Source organism: Anabrus simplex, chromosome 4 (assembly GCF_040414725.1).
Source record: "Anabrus simplex isolate iqAnaSimp1 chromosome 4, ASM4041472v1, whole genome shotgun sequence".
NCBI lineage: Eukaryota > Metazoa > Arthropoda > Insecta > Orthoptera > Tettigoniidae > Anabrus > Anabrus simplex.
In genome coordinates, this window is record NC_090268.1 from 46,448,126 (window position 1) to 46,457,229 (window position 9,104).

Genomic DNA, 9,104 nt, shown 5'->3' on the forward strand with positions numbered 1-9,104 from the left:
GGAAACAGGCACGCAGCAAGGACGATAAAAACCAAGAGCAAGGATCATATAAGAGAAATAGATCCGTCACTCCTGTATAATAAAGTTGGCTGAGAAAACAGGTCATGGAAGCTACAGTGGCCACTTTCTCTCTGCCAACATAAGGAAATAAATCCCACGATAGTACCTCGTAGTAAACACGATGATGATAGTTGTTACTTTGTTAAAATTTGAATTGTGATAGAGATAATGATTGTATTTCGGTAGGAAAGTTGTATCTAAAGCTTCTCTTGTGTCGTTTAGTTGAAAAGTAAATTACCGTATTTGTATGTTGGCAATACTGTTATAACGCTAGCTTGTATCGTTGTTTCACCGTTCGCATTTTAATGTAAATTTCCATCTATTAAGTGATAAATGCAACATTGATTACTGAAAATGTTAATGCAATTCATATAAAACCCCCAAACGCCCATACTTGCCTAAATCACGATCTAACATAACCTCATTCTTTCGTTCGTTCGTTGAACCCTTCCCACGACTTTTATGTATGGGAATGGAAAACACGAGAAGGAAAGGATGAAAGTAAAACACAACATAATGCACACAGTTTATATTTTGAATTTATTTATTCCAAACAGCAGGTAAGAAGCACAATCACATAGACGTTTACTCGCAACAGCTTGGTAGTTCAATGTGAAGTACGTTCATGATCATAATACTATTTCTTCACACTAAGAACGCGCATAATTATAATTTCACACCATAGTCTCAAAAAACTGGATCAAAAATCTCGTTCAATGAGAAAGAATCTCAACAAATTTTCGTCTAACAAGCACTATTACATACCGTACGACCAAGGTCCCTTTGCGCGCAACGATAACAGTGTTGTGTTTTGAATTTGCTGTACCACGCAACTGAATGTGTAATGCCAACCTCTGCCTTCTAAATTAACCCTCTCAAAGAGAATTTTAGTTTTCATTAGTTGGCGGAGATCGATTGGCCCATCTCAGAACTGCTTCGGACGCTCCCTATGAAGTGTCACCCCCCTGACCAAGAGTCAGACAACAATGCACTCGTACAACAATGCACTACGTCCCCACGCTTTCACCAATCACCACGGAGCTACCAAACACAACCGTATCAGACAAGGCTTTGGAAGGGAATGATTTTGCGGTTTTTTTTTTTTTTTGGTGCTGTGAGCAAGTAGCTGGGAGCCCCGGGGCAAAATTTTGCCCCTCTACTCATCTGTTTCCGCGGGATACCGATGAGACGGAAAATCACTGTTACTTGCACTGGGGGGGGGGGGGGGGGGGGGGAACAATCTGTTTTTAGGGGGGTGAGTCCCTAAATCAGTGGTGAAACCCCCGAACATCACTAAAAAATTGTAGTCAACTAGAGGCAGGAAGGGGATACCATTGCATTCCTAAGAAACGGGCGTTTGCAGGGCTGATTTCTAGTATTTAGTGATGGTGTAGTTTAATTTGGAAAAGGCCGAAATTAAGGATTATAAGTGAGCCAAGGACCTCTAAATTTATACCGGGTGTTAGGCTTCTTGGTTCTTATAATCCGTTTTAGCAGAGAGACTCCTGGGTCATTTGACTGGGCCAAAAGTATTCTAGACTTGGCCATCCTAGCAATTTTATTAATTTGGAAGCGAATAGTTGGGATACGCAAGTCGTGTCTAATTTTAATATTTGAAACATACCAAGGGGGCTTAATCATTCTGCGTAGAGTTTTATTTTGGAAAGTTTGTAGCTTGCGTATGTGAGTCTTGGCAGTGTAGCCCCAGGCCTCACAGCCGTACAGAAGGATGGGTCTCACACATGCTAAATAAATATTTCTCTTTATGGTAGGAGAGATATATTTATTTGAGAGCAATGGTTTAAGACAGGCCACCCTCGCTGATGCTCGCTGTAGGGCCTGGTTCACATTGTTGCTCCATGTTAATTTTCTATCTAGATGAAGGCCGAGATATTTGACAACACGGGCCCAGGGGAGGACCGTGTTGCCAATTCTAAGATGGTCAAGTCTAGGTATTCTCCAAGTAAACGGGATTGCCTGCGTTTTATCGGCATTAATTTTGACTTTGTTAATTTTGCACCAGTCCCTAAAACAATTAATCCAGGACTGCAGCAGCCGAATGGCATCACATCTCCGTCGTTTCGTGGTGTAGACGGCTATGTCATCGGCATACTGCTGTATCTCTAGTCCCGGAACTATAGGTAGATTGTTTACATATAGGCCGTACAATGTTGGGGACAGCGTTCCACCCTGTGGTACTCCGGCTTGCAGAGACCGAGGGGTGGATTTTTCTCCATCACAAGACACGTAAAATTTTCTATTATATAGGTACGAGTGAATAATTTTGACTAGGTAGGGGGGAACATGATATTTACCTATTAATTTTGAGATGAGATTGTCATGCCAAACCGTATCGAAAGCTTTTTCAATATCAAAGAACACTGCAGGGACTGTACGGCGTAAATTAAACGACCTAGTAGCATACTGAGCAAGACGTAGCACTGCAAGAGGAGCGCTCCGTCTTGACCGGAATCCGAACTGTTCCGGTCTCATTATGCTATGTCGCAGAAGGTGACCATTGAGTCTTTTGAGAATAAGTCTCTCGAAAATTTTAGATAAGTGCGATAACAGGCTAATAGGGCGATAATTTTGCGGGAATAATCTGTCCTTTCCAGGCTTGGGAAGAACAACTATTTTAGCTGTTTTCCAAAGCTTAGGAAAGTACCCCGTGGTAAGACAGGCCGAAAAGATGGACGCTAAAAACAGTATTGCTTTATAAGGCAGGAATTTAATTTCTTTGTTGGATAGCCTGTCATCGCCGGGAGACTTATTCTCTTTTAGGCCCTTAATGATTTTGCGGACCTCTGTAGGCGTCACTTTTTCGATATCATTGTCTGGAGTCCATTGTCTTATGAAAGTTGAGACCTTTCTTCGTGCGGCACGAGTCCGTAGTTCGTCATTGTCATCGTTAATATCGTCGTGTGTCACACATTGATTCTCAATAGAATCAGCAAAGGCCTCAGCTTTATCATAAGGGGAGAATACCAGGCCCCTAGTGCCGTGAATGGCTCGGCTAGGTTCCCGGGTTCGAGTCAGACAGCGGGTGGTTTTCCAGAAATTGCGGTCTGGTTCATGTTCTGTAAGGGAGCGGCAGAATTCTTCCCATTTTTCAATCTTGCGCTCCAGCAGTCGTTTGCGGACTTCCCGGGCGAGTTCGTAGTATTCCGCCCGGTCAGCAGGGTCACGGTACAGTTGCCATCTTTTCCTATATCTGTTCTTGATGTAGATCAAATCCTTAAGGAGATCTGGTGTACTATTACCGTCCCGATGGCTCGTGTTATTATTATTATTATTATTATTATTATTATTATTATTATTATTATTATTGTTATTATTATTACTAATATTGGGATGGCAGCCAGGGCCAGTCGCATTCCCGCCATGATGGGCGGGAGTACGAATGCCATTGTTGCGCATCCCATTGTTGTTATTATGGGCCGAAATGGAATTTCGTGCGGCATTTAAGACATATTTACAAGCATTCCCCATCTTATTATAAAGATGTTGAATAGCCCGGTCAATATTCTCTCTGCTGCGAGGTTCGAAAGGCTGTAAATTTTTATTAACGTGCCATCGGAACTTATTAAAGAATTATGTCACAATTCTTCGGAGTATCCTACCATTAACAACACTTAACGGCTGAATTAAGAATAGAATATAATGACATGACAATGCAACAATTTATATCTCACTACATTTTATGTTATATATATAACCTACTAGTAATTTTATTCATTATTCTAGGACAGGCATGCCTCTTATCCACCTTATCCTTCATATTCTCGTTCGTATGTGTTTTGATTGATTAATTAATTGCCTTTTCCCACATACTTTTTAAAATACAAAAAAATGTCATTCTTCCCGGTGTAATCCTTTGTTTAATAGTTTAAGGCGACACTCCGGAGATAAAAATATAGTTTTACCTAATTTGTGGGAATGTCACCTACATAAAAGTAGAGATATCACGAACATTTCTTTCATATACAATTAATAGTTTCTCCAAAATATATTTTCTTTTGAAAATTTTAATTCCAATTTTTCATGAAATTTAATTAACATGTTAATGTCAATTAATAATTAGGTAGATAATACTTCTTTTAAAAGCACTAAATATCGATTTTTCTGTACATAATTTGTACAAGGAGATATATCGTACTAAAATTTGTGTAATTTTTACGTTATAAAATTTTGGACTTAAAAATCCCTACTATTTTACAAACTTCTGCAATCAAAAATTCCATATGCAGGTTTCTTAACATAGCTGTGATACATATACCATACAAATTTTGTTACATTTGGCAGAATATTATGGGAGAAAATGGGATTTAAATGAAAAATTACAATTGGCAAACAAAGCATTATTACAGTGAGAAATTGTTTGAATCAGTGGAATAACTTCGTGGTGACAAGAAAAAGGAAACTCAATCCTTTCAATTTCAGTCATAAAAAAATCACCAAATTGACCAAAATATCGATTTTCATCTCCGGAGTGTCGCCTTGATAATTGTATAGAATTCTCTTTCTCTTTCTATTTTTGTTTTATATTAATTTCCCAGATATTTAACTCTCAATGCTTCGGTTACCCTACAAACTCTTTATAGATGCACTTCTTCCATTTCTTTTCCACAGAGTAGAGACTGATTTTCGTTATTTCTATCTCTCTGACTCTTACTTTTATATATTCCCATTAGCCACCACACCATCACACCATACCTCTTACTTCTCTGTTTGGAAGCCTTTCTCCCCTTATTGCCGTATTTTGTATAATTTTACAGAAATCCAGCAGTGTCGTTTTGGTTCCACATTCTGCCATAATCGTCTGTTTCTTAATATCCTTCACTCTAACAATTACTTTCTTACTGAATTCCTTAACTGTATACCGAATCTCTTTACCCCGGTGGCTTCCCATTCTGTGGAGCATCCTTTTCACTTTCGTTAGCCAGTAATCATACTTTAAGTGTTCCATTTGCAAGAAAAATTAAATATAATGATATTGTGCAAAGTGGAATGCGCCGTGTGGTCAACTCTCTTTTATTTGCAAACATATCACCGAAAGTGAAAGTGATTTTGATTCGGGTAAATAGAGGCAATTCTTTGCCACAATTTTCCAAAACTACGTTGTTTCACTTCTTACATGATATGCAATTGGTTCCCATTACTTAAGACGGGATAATAAAGCAGTTCTTAACGAAACCGATGAAATTATTCATTGGAGGCACAGGTATCTAAGGGAGATAACACGTTTTAGGGCACAAAACAAAGCTGACAGACAGTGACAAAAGAATGGAAGGATACAACAGTGGAAAGTGCACGGCAAGCCGCTGTCGAGGGAGTGAGTTTGACCAAGACAATATCTCAGATCTTAAAACTACTATGGATTGGTAGGAAAATGGTGGAATTCGTGGTGGTCGTAAGGGATGTGTGGTTCGCACATGGCTATGTTTACATTGTGTTTAGAGGATAGGAAGTACAATTTCGTCCGCGTTATTAAATTAAGTATTTGTGTAGTCATTAACGAGTAATTCATGTTGTGTACAGCTACCTAGTGTTAGAGGTGTAAATAATTGTGCATAACAGAGTCTATTGTTGTGCTATAACGCCTGTAACATTTGCCAAAATGGATCGTTCGTGCTGCGTACTAGATAGTAGTTAAATTATACTGTTGTAGATACCGAACTTTAGTTTTTACATTCTCTGAATATACTGCTCTTAGGGAGAAATATATAAGGAATATACAGCGGGAAAAATTAAGTCAAAGGCCAAACCATTCAATGTATTGAATCAAGATTTGTGGTTAGGAAGCGTCTCTTTCTAACAGAAAGTGGTAGTATTTTAGGGAGACGAGTTGAATTTTCCTAAGATTTGATCTACTTGTGATGACCTCAGAACAAACTCCTGGTTTCACTTAACGTGGATGATAGTGCTCTTTTTTATTTTTTTAAATTAAGGTACACGATGATGGTAGATGCGACGATATCTTGTCAAGGAATGCCTGGTTCGAAGTGTCGAGTACCTTGAATGTGAAGGTGTTTTATAAGAACATATGTGTGTACCAACCGAGACCTTCTGTATAACAGCTGAGACAAGCTGTACAATTTGGTGAGTCAGATTTTACGAACATCTTTCCACTCCCAATAGGATTTATATCCTATTGAATATTTTTGAGGATACCGTCATTCCTGATAATGATATGGATATAGTAAGGTGTAGGAAAATAACATTTGCTTTGGAGTGATATTGCAGTTATTAGTTTCAGCTTAGGGCACAGAATCCACCAGAGCTTCTGATATGGACTCCTAGAATTTCTTACACATATCCAGGAACTCGTTGCATCCCACATTTATCGGGAGAAAGTTGGTCTAACTATCAGCATTTATCATAGCGTATCAACATATCATAAGATTTTACATAATGAGTGAACTGTTATTTCTGAGGGCACTATCCAATTTCTGAATGTAATACCTAAATAGTGGATTAACAGAGGTGTGCCCAGCCTATATGCTCACATTAACTTACTTTGAATATCCTACCGCAGCAATTCTGTCTTAATATTTCTGTAAATGCTCAGTTAGGATTGCATTGATGAATATCGTCAAATCTACCGCCATCGTGTACCTTAATAAAAGGAACGATATCATCCTTTATTACTATGTTAAGTGGAACCAGCTGTTTTTTTTTTAAAGATAAAATGTAGCCTATCTCTTGCATGTTATATTTACTGTTTTTTAAAATGCAATTTGTTCGGGGCGTCGACGTAGGAAGATCTTTTGCCCCTTCATATTTACTTACGTGTTTCGTTATGTCAGTGTTGTGTTATATTTGAAACGAAGCTGAGGTAATGCATTAAGCTAACTAATCCATTCGTTCGTAATCCTCTTCTCGTTTATTGTGCATCATTCCAATTATTGTCTACAAAGTACATGGTTTTGACATTAATCTAGATTTGTAGGAGGAAAAAATCTAATATGCGAAGCTTTCGCATGGAAATGAAGTTATTTAGACGACTCCCTAACCATGAACACTACCAGGAGAGTTGGCCGTGCGGTTATGGGCGCGCAGCTGTGAGCTTGCATCCGGAAGATAGTGGGTTCGAACACCACTGTCGGCAGCCCTGAAGATGGTTTTCCGTAGTTTCCCATTTTCACACCAGGCAAATGCTGGGGCTGTACCTTAATTAAGGCCATGGCCGTTTCCTTCCCATTCCTAGGCCTTTCCTATCCCATCGTCGCCATAAAACTTGTGTGTCGGTGCGACAACAAGAAAAAACCCTTGAACAGTAGACAGCTGATCCCCCTATGACGTCCACCATTTTGGTTATGATATTACGGTCTGATATACTGTATTGTGGTCGGTTTTGGTTTGACCAAGATATTCGCGAGTCGATTTGACAACAGCGCTCCCTCCCCCCCCCCGGTCACCATGGCGATAACAACCCCGAAGGGCCATGGCCTACCAAGCGACCGCTGCTCAGCCCGAAGGCCTGCAGATTACGAGGTGACGCATGGCCAGCACAACTAATCCTCTCGGCCGTTATTCTTGGCTTTCTAGACCGGGGCCACTGTCTCACCGTCAATAGCTTTTGCTAGTGGCTTTACGTCGCACCGAAGATGGGATAGGAAAGATCTAGAAGTTGAAGGAAGCGGCCGTGGCCTTAATTAAGGTACAGCCCCAACATTTGCCTGGTGTGAACATGGGAAACCACGGAAAATTATCTTCAGGGCTGTCAACAGTGGGATTCGAACCCACTATCTCCCGGATGCAAACTCACAGCCGTGCGCTCCTAACCGCACGGCCAACTCGCCCGGTACCGTCAATAGCTCATCAGTCCACGGATCCAGACCAGGAATTGAGCCGGGGCCTGGGGTCTCCGGGTAAGAGGCAGGCATGCTACCCTACATCGCGGGGCCGGCCCCACATTTCCCTCTGATTGGTGTGAATAGAGGATAGTTGCCCATTTGTACTTCCTTTTAAAACAGTAATCACCACCACCACCACCTCAGCAGCTTTCATTACTGTCACAGCCATAAATGAGACTGAGGACTTCGGTGGATGCTATAGTACATTTTGTTGTAGTCCCAAATTGTTTCTATTATAAGAAGAGATTTCAAACGTCTTAGTGGCATTTATTGTATCGTTTACGTATTAAATAAGAAGATGAGTGGACGGGGTTGCGTGAAGCGCATATGCTACAACCAGCAGCAGCTTCGTGGAACGTGGAGTCCAGAGCAGCAAACGCATGACATATTACGTCACAAAGCTCTCGTTGAATTAAAGTAGGCACTTCCGTGGTCGTACTACACCGCCTGCGCAAAGCAGAAATGCATCGTAATTATTCTACAAAACATACACAACTTTGTTATTCAGTGCTGTTGTTAGACTATCTTTTGATCCTGCAATACCGTATCGCCCGGCTAGCTCAGTCGGTAGAGCATGAGACTCTTAATCTCAGGGTCGTGGGTTCGAGCCCCACGTTGGGCGTCCATTTTTGAAATCCAGTATTAGATAAATCATTTCGCGGTAATTAGAAAACCAGAAATTGAAACAAAAAATCAAGGTTAATCTGCATGATATGGTAGCGTTTACTTGCCACACATATCACCACGGCTTCCAAACCAACCTACCGGGACTGGATAACGGCCGGTTAAATGGAAAATCGGTTTTAAACAATATTACGAAACAGCGACTGACAAAGACCATCATCCATTATTGTAAACGATAAGCAACAAGAACCAAGTTGCATCTTACCCGCGAGCGTGGCTGGGTGGGAGGCAGTCGCGACTGTGAAAATCCGGAAGCGATATTATTCACCGAGTGGGACGGTTAACCCGAGACCTCTTAAGAGGGTGTCCACTAAACAGTAGCCGCCCCCCCCCCCACCAACACACACATTTTGGAGAAAATACTACATTTTTATTCGCATTTTAGCCCGCTGAAAGTAGGATTTATAGGAATTATTTAAAAAAGCAATTTGTACAAGCCCTGTTGTCTTATCAGCTAATTCCTTCCTTTATTTTCTCTAATCAACAAAATTGTTAGTGGAAATA

General features: G+C 40.5%; 1 non-coding gene across 1 annotated transcript; it reads left to right on the forward strand.

Annotated features, from left to right (window-relative positions):
- The first annotated feature begins 8,465 nt into the window (after window positions 1-8,465).
- On the forward strand, window positions 8,466-8,538 carry TRNAK-CUU (transfer RNA lysine (anticodon CUU)). The gene has a single exon. It is a non-coding gene; the product is annotated as a tRNA-Lys (tRNA).
- Window positions 8,539-9,104: the final 566 nt, after the last annotated feature.